Below are 14140 nucleotides of genomic sequence, written 5' to 3'. Positions count from 1 at the left end.
AAGGAAGGAAGGAAGGAAGGAAGGAAGGAAGGAAGGAAGGAAGGAAGGAAGGAAGGAAGGGAGGGAGGGAGGGAGGGAGGGAGGGAGGGAAGGAAAACGTGAGTTATGTATCCACCTTGCCAATACTGTGCCTGATACTGGCTAATGTAAAGGTGACTAAAACAGGTGTGACCTCTGTCCTTGTGGGATTTTTAGCGTCATAGAAACTACAAATTGCTTAGAGCAAAGATCTGAGTTCCCTTTCAAGTTAGGACTGGAAAAAAAAAAACTAAAGAAAAAAAAATACCTAGATCTCAAATTAAGTGAACTTTTGAAGCTGGCAAAGTCATTTTCAGAATCCAGCGTTTCTCTTTTTGGTCCCCGTACTCCTCCTCAACGACCTTCTGCTCAACTGTTCCTCTGTTTCAGATTGCCTACTTAGGGCTAATTCTGTTTTCCCCCTGTTTTGAAGACTCTATTTAGGAAAATACATCAGTAATTTTCATAATATTAATGTATTTCTCAAACTAGGGCACTGAGAGATGTCAAAATTTGTTTCAAGAAAAGAGGATTTTGATGTTTAATAACTCAGGAAAATGTTTGGCTACATAATGTTAAACAGGATATCATTGAATCTGTAGATGAATTTGGTAAGAATTGACGTCTTTGAATGATTAAGTCTCCCAAACCATGAATGTGTTTATCTCTCCATTTACATACGTCTGTTTAATTTCATTCAGCAATATTTTGTAGCTTTTAGTGTAGTATATATAACCATACTTGTTAAATTTACTTTTACATGTTATGGGTTCATGTTATTTTAAATGTTATTTTTTAAATTGAATTTTGAATAGTTTGATACTAGTGTACAGAAATAAAATTGATTTTTGTACATTGACATTCTATCTTCTGACTAAATTTCTAGTAGTTTTTTACAGTTTCTTTGGGATTTTTCCATGCAGATGATCATGTTACCTAAGAATAAAATTTGTTTCTTTCTTTCCAATAAATATGTCTTTTATTTTCCTATCTCACTTCATGTCGTTGACTCAGCCAGTCCAATGCAGAATAAAGTTAGTAGGAGTAGACATCTTGGAGATAATAGTACTCAAAGTTTTACCCTTAAGTATGATGTTAGTTGGGGTCTTTTCTACAGATGCCTTTGTCAGAGTGAGGAAGCTTCTATTCCCAGTTTGCTCAAAGTTTTTATGGAATAAGTGTTAGATTGTACCAAATACTATTCTGCATCTTAATAAGATGGCAATGGGATTTTTCTTTGTTCTGTTAATATGTGTCTCCTTCACTTTTGAAGGATAATTTTATAGCGTACAGAATGATAGGTTGATGCTTTTTGTCTCTTAACACTTAGTATTTACTCGTCTTGTACAATTTCTCAAGAGAAATGCATTTGTCTTTGTTTCTCTTTAGATAAGTTGTTTTTTGTCTCTGGTTTCTTTAAGGATTTTTTTCTTTATCTTTGATTTTTTTTGTAATCTGAAAATGCTATGCTTAGGTGTAGGATTTTGTTTGTTTGGATTTTTTTGGTGTTTTTGTTTTATTTTGTTTTGGCAAGTAACCTACCTGTTCTCTGATCTTCCTGATCTCGGTTTGATGTTTGACATTAATTTGGGGAAATTCTCAGTCACTGTTGTTTCAAATATTTCTTCTGTTCTCTTCTCTCTCTCTCTCTTCTCTTTCTGGTATTCCCAGTAAGTGTATGTTCTATATTTTGTAGTCCTCCTGCAGTCCTGTGTGGGGAAAGTTGGGGTTCCTATGGCCAGGATCCTCACTGAATGTAAACCACTTGATGATGTAACTGGCCTGTTGCTAGGCTACTGCTTCCACACCCGTAGGTAATAAGCTATTATTGATGAGTCACTATATGAAGAGCTCCACCCTGTGCTCTGGGCGGAGGCAGAGAGGACAGAGGATTACAGAACTGAAGACTGTTGGGTGCAGACCTAACTCTAGTGCTGGACCTACGGCTGGGAGAACAAGTCTGGTAATAAACCCTTTTGCCCCAAGGACATTCTATTATTTCTGTGGTCACATTGAATCCATAGCGAACTTGCCTGAGGCTGAAACCCATTGGCAAGACACCTTGGATATTCTGTTCTGGGGTTTTGGGGAGTGTTTTTTGTTTTTGTTTTTCAGTCTTCTCATTGCTTTTCAGTTCTGGAAGTTTCTATTGAGATAGTCAAGCTCAGAGATTCTTTCCTCAGCTGTGTCCAGTCTACTAATAAACTCATAAATATCAAAGGCACCCTACCATTTCCGTTCTAGGGTTGTTGTTTTTTTTAATCCCTAGCATTTCTTTTTGATTCTTCCGTAGGATTCCCCTCTCTCTGCACACGTTGCCCATGTGTTCTTGCATGCTGTCTGCTTTAACCATCCCGGCACGTATAAATCACAGCTGTTTCAAATTCCTGGTCTGATGATTCTAACCACCCCTGCCATGATCGGTCCTGGGGTTTTCTCTGTCTCTCTAAATTGTGGTTGTATTTTCCTTTTTCATTTTGATATGGTCTGTAATTTTTTCTGATAGCCAGACGTGATGTATTGGGTCCAGGAGCTGCCGCACTGGTCTTTAGAACACGGTGGTGAGGCGTGGAAGCGCGCTCTGCCCTGTGATGGGTTCTCAGCCTCTGGACTGTACACTTCACAAATGTTTCTCAGGTTTATTTTGTTTTGTTCTGTGTTTCTCTCCTTAGGAGAGAAAGAATACAAGAGTGGGCTGGAGTTGGTATTCCCCCTCTTTCACATGGAAGGCCGAAGGCTGCTGCCTCCTAGGGTGGGGCAGTTCCCTTCCCCGACCAGTTAGGCTCCCATAAAACACCAGCAGGTCAGGCTGCACTTGGCTGGTTCCTCCTGAGGGCAGGCTTTGGCGAGAAGACCAGAGCGCTCTGGGTATTTTGGAATGGTCCCCTTTCTCTGCAAGACAGCTGAGGGGATTTCTCTGCATCATTTACTCTGGGAACCTGGTTGAGCTCTTACTTCTCAGTATTGCGGGGGCCCCCAACAAGACGTTCCTCTGGAATCTGTAACTCTGTGAGTTGTCCGCACTCAACCTCCAGCAATTTATCTGTTACAATTCAGGTTTCTCTGCCCCAGCCCTGGTTCCCGTGGCAGATTCTGCATGTGAGTCTGCTCCCGTAAGTTATTGTCTGTATTTGCTTGTCTCTCCAACACAGGGGCAGCGTTTTGTACTGTGTCTTCCCCTTTCTCATGGATCCTAGAGAGAGTGTTGATTTTTTTTCAGTCTGTTCAGCTTTTTACCTGTTGTTAGGACAGAATGACAACTTCGAAACTCCTTCTGTGTGGAACCAGAAACCATAACTCATCATCTTTTACATGCATCATTTCCACTCACAGACACTCATGCTGTCATTCTCTAAACATCCCTTTCAGCTATCATTTCTCTGTTCCACTTTACAAGAAAACTTGTTTAAAGAGACATACTCAATAGGTTCCTCCCATTTCGCCTGTTTTATTTTTAATATTTTACTCAAATTGCTCTTAACAAATGCACACAAGGCCTCCATGTTGGTAGGTCATTTCTTGGTTATCTTACTTGATGTATCAGGAATACTTTACATAATTGACCGCTCCTTCCTCTTGGAAATATTCCCTTTACTTCTTCCAGAGAATCACACTTGCTTCTTTCTTCACTGATGCTTCTCAGCTCCTTATCTAGTTTTCCCTTATCTCTTTGCCTTCTGAATAATCTAGACTCAGGTTTTGGACCCCTAGCCTTTTCTATTTACTTTTATGATTTAGTAATCTAATCCATAACCTAGCTTTTAAATGGCTTCTGTATGCTGATATCTCCCAAATTTGTATGTCAAATTGGTCCTCTCCTATGAATTCCAGACTTGTATATCCCCTCCCCAACTGTATTATATTCTGTACATCCATAGGGAAATGGGCATTTCAGACTTAACCTTCCCCAAACTGAATGTATGATCTTCCTCTCTAAACATATTCCACCCCCGGTCTTGGCAGCTGCCCACATCAGGTAGCATAGGGAAATCTGTCAGAAAAAGCCTGTTGCCTCCACTACAATAGAGGTTCAAAATCCTGTTACCACAATCCCGACTATAAGCTCCTTGCCCACGTGGCCATTTTCTCCTCTCTGAATTATTGCCATATTCTCATAACTTGACTTTCTTTTCTATCTTGCCAAACCTACATCTACTCAACATGCAGCCAAGTAGGTCAGGTCCTGTTACTTTGTTCCAAACCCTCTTGATGGCTTTCCGTTCAACTCAAAGTAAAGATCAAAGATTTTCCAAGAGCCTAGAAGGTTCTATATAATCAGTCTCACGCATACCTCTCATATCTCATTCCCTACTACCTCTCTTCACTTATTCTGTTCCAGCCACACTGACTTCCTTGCTGGTGGCTTTGTTTTCTTTTCTTACATTTATACACAGTTAGGACTTTTGGATGCATTTTCCATTTCCTGGAATGCCTTACTCAGCTGTGTGCCTTGTTTCCTTTCCTTTTCCTGATCTTTATATAAACATATTATCACTGAGGTCTCCCATGATCATCTTATTTACAACTGGAAACATCCAACCTCTCTAACACCCTTTGCTTCCTTATATTTCTTTTTAGAATTTATCACCTCCCACCATGTTACATCTATCTATCCATCCATCTACTTATTTTTAGGTGTTGAATAATTAAAGTAGCCATTACTTATTGAGGATTTATAATATTCCAGCCTCTAGATTAGGAGTTTTACATGTAATATTTCATTTAATCCTCTTAACAATCCATTGAGGTAAAACTGCTCTTCCCCAATTTTCTGGTGAGGAAACAAAAGCAAGAGAGGATTAATAATTATCCCAAAGTCAAACAACATGTTGGCAAGGTTAGGATTTGAACCCAGATTCTGATTCTACAGCCCATATTCTTAGCTACCCCATACGTCTGCCCTCCTACCAGGATTTCTTCCTGAGTTCTGCCTTTTGCTTCCTTTGCATGTTGTTATAGATACATGTAAACAAATGCTGTTTATTTCTCTTATTGACTACAAACTCTCTGAGAGAAATCCTACCTTAATCTTCTTTGAATATACCTTAGAGGCCAGAGCAGAATTTTTCACATAGAAGTGACCCATTAAATCTTAGGTGAAGAAATATAAACCAATGTATGACAGATTTATGACTGATCGAAATTAAGATAGTGATTTTACTTTATGCAGGTTTGATCCTAGAAACTTAGGGAAGTTTTACAATGTCTTTTCTTTTACTTTTAATTCATCATTAGCCCGATTGCATGCTAGGAGTTAGGGACAGTACTTTCTTAAAATGATGCCAACTTTTATCTTCTTCCAAATGTTGTTTAGTATAGTTTTCTGCATAATTCATAAAAATAGAAGGGATTGATGTCAATAAACCCATAATTATGCAGATTAAGGACTTCAAAGTTAATTAATGTCAAAGTACTCTTCTAGGTTTGTGAGATATAAGATGATATAAATAAATTTGTCTTTCAATTAACTTGAAAAATATCTAATCACCAATAAGATGGTTGTCTCTAAACACAAACTTTCTTTAACTATTATTAATCAGGAAAATAAGCACTTCTAAAATGCTTTTTAATTAAATAAATAGAACCATCATACTTTTCTTTCATTGATTCTCCATTATGAATTCTGTAATTGTTAAAGTTATACTTTTTTTCACTTAGGCAGCTTTGAATTTACAGCTCTTAAAAACTCCTAAAAGGACACAACTAAAAATTTAATGGGCATTTCAGTTAAGTCTTTTTGAATTTTGCATTAGGTTTCCCTTTAGCCTTGGGTAAAGCCATAAAAAAAAATTGCCTGCTTAAAAATGTAATCATCACACAGGAACCTTCCTTAAGTCAGCATCAAATAGAATAAAATATATTTTATTAATGATACAATTCACAAAATCGCCAGCCCTACCTCTATCTGCCCTCCAGGGACACCTCCTCCTATTACATGAACACCAGTCACTGGTGTTTGTTCTGTGTAATTTAACCTTCTTATTGCTTTGAATGCTTAATGAACTAGATTAAGTGAAATGCTGATTAGGATTGTTGACTTCTCTTGGGAAAGCGGACCAGTGAAATCCCTGTCTCAAGGCAGAGCCCAAGGAGCCCCGTCCTGCTGGAGGAATGGAATCAAGAAAGGACAGGCAAGCTGTCCTTGTTCTAACTCCTGAAGTGAAGTTTAGTAAATGAATGGAGCTCACTTTCAAAGATGCAGTCAGACCTGGGAAACTGGAGCACTTTAGAAATGCAGCAACCCTGTTTCTACTTAAGTGTCCTATTTCTTCCTTAATATGTATGTGTAGGTCTCACACTGATTTATGATTGATCTCTCCTTTCCGACCTCTATTTGGCTTCTTTCCCATTCTCTCAAAACTAATTAAGTTTCTTCCTCAAACCTGTCTGAGAGGAGGAGGAGGTGTGCCTCCCTGGGAGACTAGTCCCCCAGCCTGAGGTCGGCTCCATCACAAAGCCAACACCCCATTTTTTTTATATTCACTTTTATTATAATTAATCTACAATTACATGAAGAACATTATGGTTACTAGACTCCCCCCTTCACCAAGTCCCCCCCACATACCCCATTAGTCACTGTCCATCAGTGTAGTGAGATGCTGTAGAATCACTACTTCTCTGTGTTGCACAGCCGTCCCCATGCCCCGCCCACCCACATTATACATGATAATCGTAAGGCCCCCTTCTTCCCCCACCTTCTCCCTCCCTTCCCACCCATCCTCCCCAGTCCCTTTCCCTTTGGTAACTGTTAGTCCTTTCTTGGGTTCTGTGATTCTGCTGCTGTTTTGTTCCTTCAGTTTTTCCTTTGTTCTTATACTCCACAGATGAGTGAAATCATTTGGTACTTGTCTTTCTCCGCCTGGCTTATTTCACTGAGCATAATACCCTCCAGCTCCATCCATGTTGTTGCGAATGGTAGGATTTGTTTTCTTATGGCTGAATAATATTCCATTGTGTATATGTACCAACATCTTCTTTATCCATTCATCTACTGATGGACACTTAGGTTGGTTCCATTTCTTGGCTATTGTAAATAGTGCTGCGATAAACATAGGGGTGCATCTGTCTTTTTCAAATTGGGCTGCTGAATTCTTAGGGTAAATTCCTAGAAGTGGGATTCCTGGGTCAAATGGTATTTCTATTTTGAGCTTTTTGAGGAACCTCCATACTGCTTTCCACAATGGTTGAACTAATTTACATTCCCACCAGCAGTGTAGGAGGGTGGTCGCCAACATTTGTTGTTGTTTGTCTTTAGGATGGTGGCGATCCTTACTGGTGTGAGGTGATATCTCATTGTGGTTTTAATTTGCATTTCTCTGATGACTAGCGATGTGGAGCATCTTTTCATGTGTCTGTTGGCCATCTGAATTTCTTCTTTAGAGAAGTGTCTGTTCAGCTTCTCTGCCCATTTTTTAACTGGCTTATTTGCTTTTTGTTTGTTGAGGTGTGTGAGCTCTTTATATATTTTGGATGTCAACCCTTTATCGGATCTGTCATTTATGAATATATACTCTCATACTGTAGGATGCCTTTTTGTTTTATTGATGGTGTCCTTTGCTGTACAGAAGCTTTTCAGCTTGATATAGACCCACTTGTTCATTTTTGCTTTTGTTTCCCTTGCCCGGGGAGATATGTTCATGAAGAAGTCGCTCATGTTTATGTCAAAGAGATTTTTGCCTATGTTTTTTTCTAAGAGTTTTATGGTTTCATGACTTACATTCAGGTCTTTGATCCATTTCGAATTTACTTTTGTGTATGGGGTTAGACAGTGATCCAGTTTCATTCTCTTACATGTAGCTGTCCAGTTTTGCCAGCACCATCTGTTGAAGAGACTGTCATATCCCCATTGTATGTCCATGGCTCCTTTATCATATATTAATTGACCATATATGTTTGAGTTAATATCTGGGGTCTCTATTCTGTTCCACTGGTCTGTGTCTCTGTTCTTGTGCCAGTACCAAACTGTCTTGATCACTGTGGCTTTGTAGTAGAGCGTGAAGTTGGGGAGCGAGATCTCCCCCACTGTATTCTTCCTTCTCAGGATTGCTTTGGCTATTTGGGGTCTTTGGTGTTTCCATATGAATTTTTGAACTATTTGTTCTAGTTCGTTGAAGAATGTTGCTTGTAATTTGATAGGGATTGCATCAAATCTGTATATTTCTTTGGGCAGGATGGGCATTTTGACAATATTAATTCTTCCTAGCCTAGAGCATGGGATGAGATTCCATTTATTAGTGTCCTCTTTAAATTCTCTTAAGACTGTCTTGTAGTTTTCAGGGTATAGGTCTTTCACTTCCTTGGTAAGGTTTATTCCTAAGTATTTTATTCTTTTTGATGCAATTGTGAATGGAATTGTTTTCCTGATTTCTCTTTCTATTAGTTCATTGTTAGTGTATAGGAAAGCCACAGATTTCTGTGTGTTAATTTTGTATCCTGCAACTTTGCTGTATTCCGATATCAGTTCTAGTAGTTTTGGAGTGGAGTCTTTAGGGGTTTTTTATGTACAATATCATGTCATCTGCAAATAGCAACACCCCATTTTTACAAAGACTCCCAGCAAGAGTCTTTACAAAGACTCTTTCTGCAGTTTCTTAGAAAGAGAGAGAGAAAAATGCTATTGGTTAATGTTTGTCATTTTGGAAGTAATAAAATGTGATTATAGTATTTTAATCTGGGATTCATTAAGCAATGAATATTTATTATTTGTTAGATATTGAAATTTGATTAGATTTTGTGGGTGAATCTCAAAAAGCCCAAGATAATTTCCTTAAGTACTCCATAGCCTCAATATTATCTGGTAAATAAACAATGACATAATGACTAAGAAATACCAAGTAAACATGTAAAGTATAGTTGATATGTTCAACCTTAAGAACTGAGATGAAAAATCAAGCTGCATCAATTTAGAATAACAATTTTCCAAGGTCAAGCCTGCATTTTGCTATTGGAATGGAAGAAATCATCAAAATGTCATGCTGATTGATCTGAGAGTAAATTTCTACTAACTAAACCTATGCAGAAAAATAATTTGACATACTGAAATTATTTGATCCCCAGTGAAATAATGTCTCTGCGCTAGGGGATATAAGCCAGTGAGAAGATAAGCTCTTGTTTCTGAGGCGTCTTAGAGCAGCAGAAGAAGCTAATACATTTTTAACAGGAGCTTTATCTGTGAGTGGAAGGGGGCCTACAAAGGGACACACGCAGTAGCAACACCACAGTTACACGCAGAGCTTGTGTGATTATCACTGTTACCCTCCTGTTCAGAAGCTGCCCTAAAGACCCAACTCTGCACATAGCCAAATCATGTGAAATTCAGAAAGAGCTTTTAACAAGCAGCACATCTGCCAGAAGATACATACTTCACAAGAGCAGAACGTCCGTACATGGGATGATTCCACTCTTGATGCAGGGTTGGGGAATTAGGGAACAATAAGCACTTCTTTCAACTCTTCCTTCATTCTAAGGCCCCCAGTAAGTTGGAGTTTTCTTTCCTTTCATTTCTTTTTTAAGTGTCTGGAGTTAAGAGTACTTAATTAGGCTGAATCATGTGCTTGTATTTTAAAAGAATTAAATAGGTTGTTTGTGCAGTACAGCTGGCCCCCAAACCTTTCTGAAACACTGTATTAGACAAAACAACAATTAAATAGATGACATGAGGCAAAATACAAGTAGAGAAAGAGTGAGCTTTCTACCCTACTTACTACTTTATGACTTCTGACAGGTTTTTGTAAAAAAAAATGTCCAAACTCCAGTACTTATATATAGGCAGTCAGGAAAACTTTGTTGAATAAATTTGCAGAAGGGAAGAAAATATTTTTTTAAGCGCACATAAGAAGGGAAATAATCTTATGACAGTGTTTCAGTATTTTTAAATAACATTTGATTAATAGATGCAAAAAACCCTATGCATTCCTAAAACTTAGGATACAGTGATCTGTATTTTACAAGCCTATTTTATGCTTATGCTTAGTCTTTAAGAGTAGTGAGATATAAAGTCATTATTCAATTACACTTTGGATTGATAGGTGCTTAATTTGTTTTCCTAGTCAATTCTTCCTCATTGATAAGAAGAAAGGTCCAATTTCAAAGTTGGGTAAAAGATGGTTGCGGGTAATTAGTTATAATGACAAAGTTGAAGTGTTTTCCCAAGTAATGAAGAAAAATTCAATGATGAGATATCTAATGTAGATAGAGGAAAGCTTCAAGGAAGACTTTTGCCTGGTTCTAGTTCTGAGAATAGTAGTTTATAACGATTATAAAATGACATGTAATTATATATACATGTGTACACATGAATATGTGTTCATCCATTTTTATACCTTTATTTAATCACATTGGGTAATAACCAAAGCAAACAGAACTGGAGAAGATGCAACCCTTGATAGAAGAGAACTTACATTCCTATTATTTCTAACCTGAGGGTATTGCTCATTCTGCAGTAGGACTGGTGTAGAACAACCAGACCCCAAGCTGAAATCTGCAGTATATTACTTTTTTGAGGCATGAGAGGAGTAAGTTTCCAACTGGCAGAGCAACTGGAAATCAGAGATGGAATTCTGGAGTGGGGGGGAATGTGTCTATGGAGAGGTGAGTCCCCAGATTTTTATTTAAATGCTCTATGAATATTTCCATGACCTAGGAACTATGAATGTATGTGTGGAACTCCAAATAGCTCACTAATAACCAGCAAATGGAAGTCTGAGAGGAGATTTCAGCTGATGCCCTTTCCATGAAAGTAGCAATTTGGGGTTGAAATCCTGCCAAATCAAAGGGGCTTGGTAAAGACCTCATAGTTACATAAAGACCTCATAGTTACATAAAAACCCACCAGGGTCAGATCTTAAGAATAATCACTACATCACAGAGCTAAGGGTATACCTAAAATGAAAAGCATAACTGAAACAGACCCCCCACACAAAGTATAAACCAAGCCGCAAAATGCTGGTGATGAGCCAGTGATTTCACTGTCTACCAGAATTAAAAATATCTCCTTTTCAGAAGACAATAACTGAATTTAGTCTTTACATTGTACCATCAACAAGGTCAAGTATACAATAAAAATTTTATATTATATATAATAAGAAAATGGAGCATTTAAACCACAGCCATGAGAAAAAGGAATCAAAAGAAAATTACCCTGAGGTGACTAGATACTGGCACTAGCATTCAAGTGTCTTAAAGAAGCTATTATACTGTATTAAAATATTTAGAAGTAGAGGCATATAATGAATGAACAGATAGGAAAAATCCACAGAAAAATGAATTCTATCAAGAACCAAATGAACATCTTAAAAACAAAAGCTATAATGTCTGAAATAAACAGTATTTCACTAAATGGACTCAATAGCAGACTAGAAATGAGGGAAGAAAGATTCAGGGAACTTTAAAACTCAATAAATATCCAGTATGAAGAAGAGAAAAAAAAAATGAGAGTCAGAAATGTTTGGGACAATAATACGTGACTTACAATAATATATCCATCATTCCAGAAGAAGAGCAGAAAGGGATCAGGCAGAGAATATATTTGAGGTAGTAAAATATACAAATAGGTGAAATACATAATTTTTAGATTTAAGAATCACAGTGAACTCCAAGCAGAATAAATAGAAAGAAAGTCAAGTCTAGGAATATTATAGTAAAACTGCCGACCCAATGAGGAAGAAAAAAAAATCTTGACAATAGTTAGAGAAAAATGTACATCCGGAAACTGGAATATTATTCAGCACTAAAAAGAAATGAGCTATTAAATCATGAAAAAACATGGAAGAAATGTTAATGTTTATTACTAAGTGAAAGAAGCCAGTCTGAAAAGGCTACAATATTATATGATTCCAACTATGTGAGTTTCTAGAGAAGCAAAATTCTAGAGAAGGCTGGGACTGGGGAGAGATGAATAATCAGAACACAGAGGACTTAGGGGAGAGAAAACACTCTGTGAACGATTGTCAGAATGGGTACACGCCATTATAACATTGTCCAAATCCCCAGAATGTACAACACTAAGAGTGAGCCCTTAGGTAAACTGTGAATTTAGGTCATTATTATGTATCAACGTAGCTTCATCAATGTAACAAGGGCCCTCCTCTGCCTCCAGTGACCATGAGCCATGTCGATAACAAGGCAGGGATGGCAGTGCTTGTGCAGGGCCAGGGAATGTAGGGAAAATCTCTGTGTCTGCCTTCAATTTTGCTGTGAACTTAATCCTGCTATAAAATAATTGCCTGTAGAAAATAAAAGAAAAAGGAAATTATTAATGATGTTGGGTGAGGGTGAATTATTACAGTGATGGGCTTGGGGAGATGGGATGAATTCTAATTTCTGGAGCACCTATGATAAACAGTGGCAGGACATTATGGGAGTCTCCTCCTGAACATTTGGATTTTTCGCAGAAAGTTAGGAAATAAGCGACAAGCTGAGTGTATTTAAGAGAGAGGAGAACATATAAAACATTTTTTAGGATGGTGCTACTTTTTCCTAGTATTTCAGTAATTACAAGCTTTCCACTGTGTAGGGACTATTGGCCAAGCTAGCTGGTATCTGATTATCTCAAATTGACATTTTCTATGTTTGCTAAGATGATTCAAAGACACAGTTTTGCCACTGTACTGTTATTGATAATAGGGATCATGTCTTTGTATCCCTGGCAACAATTTCAGTGTCTGGCATATAGTAGATATTAAATTGGTGTTTACTAAATCAGTAAATATCTTAGAACCTTATTGTATGTGTGTATATAATTGCCTGTTCTTTACATATATATGTGTTTAAAGTATGACCTTGCACTAATTTTTCAGTTATATCCAGAATGTTCTTCCTCCTAAAATTAAAAGAGAAATACTCTGTCTTTAAGAATATTTTGATGACCAACACCCTGTAAATATTCAGATATGGAAATAGTCTTTTCACTGATCTATACCCTTGGGCAGAAATTCCAACTGTTTCTAGTGTACTATCAGCATGAATAATTCTGATATGGAAGATCATACTTTTTGAGATCAGAAAGTTTGTAATTGGACATTACAGTTTTGTTTAGAAAGCTGTTTTAACACTCTCATGGTCTTTGCCTACACACTGGGATCACATATGAAATGAGATATTGTGGTCCAAATCAAAATATATGGTGGACATTCAATAAATTCTAGCTGAGGAACCCAGTGCTGGCATATTCCATTCCTATTTTTAAGATAAGCTGTCAGTGAAAGTTGTCTAGTTAGAGACCACAATTTACCTTGGACTATATTTTGGTCAAGGAAGAATCATCTGAATAGAATTGCATTATTATATAAACACGACACTCATTAGGCACCCAGTGACCCAGGGGGGAAGACTGTAGTCAAATTGTTTTATGTAGGCTGGAGAAGGCCAGTCACATTGAGTGGATGAGCTTTACACGAGGAGGCAAAGAACATCAACGGGTGAATTGGATCTGCCACACTGAAAAAGCTCTGAGCCTTCTGCCAAGTGCTTAGAACAGAAAGAACATCATCGTATAGGTGAGTAAGATAGCTTTAAACTGATTGGACCAATATTTTACTGATCGCAAGCATATGAGAAGTAGCAGTAAAAGCAGCCCTCCAGGGGACCCGTTACATTCTGTATTCTCTAGCCATGATGCCCTGAGCAGAGTGAGCCTCCTCGGTTACACGACAGTTCCGCCCAACTGTCAAGTGAAGAGTCAGGTCAGTTTTAATTTGAAAATTGAAAAAAAAGAAATGTAACCTTACTTGATATTAGCCCACTAATTAGGTCATAACGGTGACACAATTTAATAATATTATGATCATTATTAGGTAACAGCCTCACAGAGAAACTCCAAGGGGAAAACAGAATGTCCACTACTTCTGTCTTGCATGATTCCCTTTAGTTCCAAATATTTCTCTGAAAATTTTTTTTTTCTCTTAATCTCAGGCATCCAATTAGGCCTAAGCTTCTAAAGCCAAGTTCCTACCAATTTTCAGTTAACTTCCACCTGCTTCTTTTCCAGAATACTCTACGGAGAGCAAAAGAAGCAGCCGGGTATTTTCACTTCCTCTTTGGAGAAAATGTCCTGCTTCCCTGAAAAGCCAGAAGCTCCTAGGAGATAGGTACTGTTTTATGCTTGATTTATGGTTGCTTCTCC

The 14140-nt window shown here is 37.7% G+C and overlaps 1 long non-coding RNA gene across 2 annotated transcripts in view; it reads left to right on the top strand.

The window, feature by feature from the left end:
- Positions 1-1886: 1886 nt before the first annotated feature.
- Positions 1887-14140, top strand: part of LOC140844807 (uncharacterized) — a 119142-nt gene continuing 106888 nt past the window's right edge. For both annotated transcript variants that reach the window (XR_012123303.1, XR_012123302.1), the window contains exons 1-3: positions 1887-1981; positions 13373-13514; positions 14006-14105. This is a non-coding gene — a long non-coding RNA (uncharacterized lncRNA). The remainder of the gene's footprint in view (positions 1982-13372; positions 13515-14005; positions 14106-14140) is intronic.

This window comes from Manis javanica, chromosome 12 (assembly GCF_040802235.1).
Source record: "Manis javanica isolate MJ-LG chromosome 12, MJ_LKY, whole genome shotgun sequence".
In the NCBI taxonomy this organism is placed as follows: Eukaryota; Metazoa; Chordata; class Mammalia; order Pholidota; family Manidae; genus Manis; species Manis javanica.
This window is presented reverse-complemented; position numbering and strand designations above follow the sequence as displayed.